The sequence below is a fragment of the Benincasa hispida genome, chromosome 1, assembly GCF_027475165.1.
Source record: "Benincasa hispida cultivar pf3 chromosome 1, pf3_genome.v1.1, whole genome shotgun sequence".
Taxonomy (NCBI): Eukaryota; Viridiplantae; Streptophyta; class Magnoliopsida; order Cucurbitales; family Cucurbitaceae; genus Benincasa; species Benincasa hispida.
This window is the reverse complement of record NC_143478.1, coordinates 16823637-16828528: the sequence shown is the minus strand read 5'-3', so window position 1 is coordinate 16828528 and position 4892 is coordinate 16823637.

Genomic DNA, 4892 nt, shown 5'->3' with positions numbered 1-4892 from the left:
AATCTCCTCATCTCCCCAAATATTTCCCGCTCTACCTCATCTTCCCATTTCTCACTAGAATCATTAAAAAAACAATTACGAGATTAATTTTCAAACTCAAGACTTGGAAGTGCCTAACTCATAAGTGACTTAACACCAACATGTCAATCATCAAGTTTGATTATTATAACGAAACATTACATATAAATAGTGAATGAAAACGGATTTGAAAGAGATTACTTTTTTTAGTCCTCAAGTTTACACCATTTTTAGAAATATTTATTAAAGGATTGAAATAAGAAACAATGATAGTTATCAAATAATTTTATTTCTCAAAAAATTAGAAATGAGAACGTTATCAAACAGGCAAATAGTTTTTTTTCCTTTTTATAGGACTTTAAAAATATGAAGTCTATCAATGAAAACTTTTATGCACAGTCAAACAATCTCGACAAGTGATTTCATCTCAAATACTTCATTATATAATATATAAATACTATCAGTGATATCTTTTATATTGATAGCAATGGAAAGATATCACCGACAGTAGCTATCAATGATATCTTTTATGACTATCAATGTAGAAGGATACTATTCTATACCTATATGCATCAATAACGACATATAAACCCACTGCATATATCAACGAATTAATCAAAACACCCCGATTATTTACAAACAAGTATAACATGATATTAAATTCAAACAACAAAAAACATCAAAACATTATCATTGATAGAAACATATCAGCAATAGCTACTATATGGCTATCATTGATAGAAATATATCAGTGATAGCAAATGATAGCCAATTTCTAAAATTGAAAGTTATAACTAATAACGGCATCACTAATAACTGAAGGAACCTATGAAGACCCTGAGTGGAAACGTAAAGATCGTCCCAATTTTATTTACATAGAAAAAAATACAAAATACAAATTATGTAGTCAAATTAAAATTACAGCATGCCAAAAATTGAGAAAATGATCAGAGAAGACTTACTCTTGAAGAATTCTTCTTCACGAATTCCCTATTCCAAAATGTCACGAACTGCAACGTACTCAAAACCCTCAATCCAAGATGGCCACCACCAATTGAAGCCTTCTGTATTTTCTGGGATGAGAATCATCGGAGTTTATGGGCTCTGTGATTTTTGGAGAGGGAAAGAGATTGAGAGAAGAAGGAAGGAATTCTTGGAAGTTTTTTTTTCCCTTTTTTTAGGAGAAAATCTTCACACCTCCTTTTTCTTTGTAAACTCTATGAAGAACCCGAAAAACCCCAACCAACATCCCTACTCACTTCGTGAGTTGAGAGAGTTAAGAGGAGGGAAGTTATTTCCTTCCCTTTAATTCAAATAAAAATAAAAATAAAAATAATAAATTAATTTTAATTTAAATACAACTATTATATATATAAATTAATTAGTTTTAATTTAAATATAACTATATATATAACTATAGGTCACATGACATAAAATATATAACATATGGTTTAATATTGTATCATATACAATATAACCTATAGTTTTATTTCTCTTATCAATGGTATTTAATATAAATCTCATTTATATTAAATTTAAATACATGAATCAAATTCATATAATTAATATTTGAATCATATTCAAATATTTATTTTCTCTCAAATAAACTTTATATTATAATGTAACATATGCATTATAGTGATTATATCATATTGATAACTTGTAAAAATACAAGTTATTTATGTCACCTTATCTAGATATTGTGACCAAAAGTTAGTAATTATGCGACAATTTTATGAAAATTAGCCTAGTATTGCAATAATTATAAATGTTTTCGATTGCACCCACTAACACCAGAAAGATGGAAGACCTTTACTCTGCTTTATAGAAGACCAAGTCACCGCTTGCGCTTAAGACTCACGGGAGACTAATCAACGCATCTCTGTCACATTGCGCCCGTCAATCAACAATAAAGAGATGAATACCGCAATGGCAGCCAATGCGTCAGTTAAACCAAAAGCTGTGTTTCAACCGCATGCGGTAATAAAAACAAACACCGCATGCGAATCTATGATCGAAAGATGCAACTGAGCAATGCAAGAGCAGAGGATTGAGACACGTGTAAAACTAACGGTTGTGCAGAATTGACGGTCTGATTGCATAACAGAAGGAATAATATCCCTCCATCTTCAGAATTACCATAACAATCAAGTGGGGATCACAAGGTCGGAGTCAAAGATCTGTTCCTATAAATACCCCAACGATTTCAAAGAAAAATATGTTATTTGATACTGGGCTAAGTGCTGTAAGATTTTAGAAGAAAAGGCTGAGCTGAGTGCTGAAGAGAACGAGATAAGGCCGAGAGGTAAATCTCATATCTGACCTGTCATATACCCGATCAAAGCTTTGTGCAGAGACCCCTGCTACCAGTAGAGCAAGCCTGAGAAGGAAGCTCTTCTTGCCATCGAAACCATCCTATACAGCAAGCAGGTCCCCATTGAATCTGTGCCAAGACATTGGCACCGGATTGTATCTGTTCTATCTCTCTTTCATTGTATTCCATATTTTCTTTATCTTTTCATTCACACATCATGTATCAAACACTTAGTAAAAATATTAAATGTTTCGATAGATTTCGTTAACCATTTTCTGTCTATCTCCATTCACCCATTAGTCACTTTCTTCATGATGTTTTCTTAATCCCTTGATGAGCAATATGAATCACCAAGAACTGAATATGTATTAAACTTATAAAATACGTTTAGCTAAAGCATGCTAGACGACATCTTCACCTGTAAGAGAAGAAGTGAAGATGTCATTCTGATCTATCGAGAGAAGGTCAGAAGAGTGCGTTAACTAAAGCGAGTAGTACTTCCAGACATGGAAGCAACCTTGCGTTCATTATGTTAGACTCTGTTTCACCACAGACATGTTGGAAACGTGGCCGATCACTGAGAGGTGTACGCCAAGAGAAGAGCGGAATAGTATTTGTACCTTCAATTTAATTAAGAACTTGCATTATTTGTAATACTTATCCTCCTCTTTCTAATCTGTTCACAAGACTTGTCGTTGCATCCCACGTCTTTGCACAATCTTCACAGCCAGCCTTAATCCTAGTATCTTGTACATAAAGCCTGTATCTTATAACATCTAGCTTAGATTTATTGTATTTTTATGTTTTATCGCATTTTTGCCGTTTTCCTTTATTTTACTGCAATTTACATACTGTACACACCTTTTATAAAGAATTAAAAACCTGGTCGCATATACCATAAACATACCTCAATAACCGGCACCACTTTCCCGTATTCGACCTCGGATCATACCGAGAAACTTGCGGTGGAATTACACTTGGTTCCATCATAAGGAAACTTGTGACAACGCAGGGGCATACTACTTGAGCAATCCCTAACTAACGCATAAATAGTAGTAGTATTGCATCATTACTAGCATTTGATAACATTCATTCATACCGAAGCGTTATAAGTGTCAACAAATATATAAATAAATAATATTAATTATATCACATATAATTAATTTCTTCATTTAGTTAGAACAATTAAATGAACCAAAATTGATTTTCATAATCCCTGTTGAGCTATAGAGGGGACCTCATGGACCTGTAATTTGAAGCTCCAATGGTACTTGAATAATTAATTAAACTCCTTTAATTAAATTATTCAACATCTATTAACTGTCGGACACTCCACTAAAAACTGACAATTGCATTCTTCGTACTATAGATATATTTCTGTGTCCATTAGATATAATCAGTTAACAGTGCGAAGACCCTTCATAAATTACTCATAAGTACAGCTGGGCCAAAATTACCGTTTTGGCCTGTAGTTACATCTAACTCCTTAAGTACTACTGATCCCTCTAAGAACAATAAGTCATAGTCCAACTATGACCAAACCTCTCTCGGGCCAAGAGAGAGTGCGGCGCTATATTGTTCAAGCCCTGGAATCAGTCCTTAATGGAGCAATTTATCTACTTACCTTGACGTTGAGGACGGAGTGAATTTCGTCTTGTGTAGCTGTGTTCCCAGCTCCCCAATCAAACAAATCCCTAAAATGGTAGGCTTATTGAGTCGAGATCTGACAATTCTCACCCATAAAATTCAAATGACCGCCTTCATAGGTAGAAGTTCACAACTCACTCTGTCACCTATGGTCATCCTGGTGAAATGTAAGTCTCAATTATGAATGGCATTATATAATAAGGCTAGTTATTTTGTGGTCCAGTCTTATACAAACTCTTTTGTATAGAATACTCTCGCTCACATGTCTCCACACGAATGATCAAGATATGATCATTTGTGGTAGTATACAACAATTGTAACCTCTACAAAGCGAGTCGTATTCATAGTGTCACCAAGATCAGGTATCCAACCTTATCCATCTACTACAGACCATTTAGGTTATCACTTAAATATGATCCACATGTATGTCTCTACATACATGTTTAAGCTACAGATGATAACCTTGAATGTTAGTTTATTTGTTTGTGGGTTTAATGTTACTAAATGTCAAATAAAATATCTCATATTTTATTAAATAAATAAAATATTTGTACAATACAATTACATACTACAGAACCTTACGAGATTTAAAGCATCAACCCCAACAATAACAACTATCAATAATAGAAATTGATGGCGCATTTCTCGAATTGTAAACTATCACTTGCTATCACTAATAGCAACTATCAGTGATATTCACCAATAGTAGCATCACTGATAGCAACTATTAACCATAGCAACTGATAGCACATTTCTTAAATTGAAAGTTATCACTGATAGCAGTATCACTGATTGCAACTAACAGCACACTTCTCATATTGAAAGCTATCAAGCTATCGATGATAGTAATTAATAGCACACTTATCAAACGAAAAACTATTACTGATAGCAGCTATTAATGATAGCTACTGAT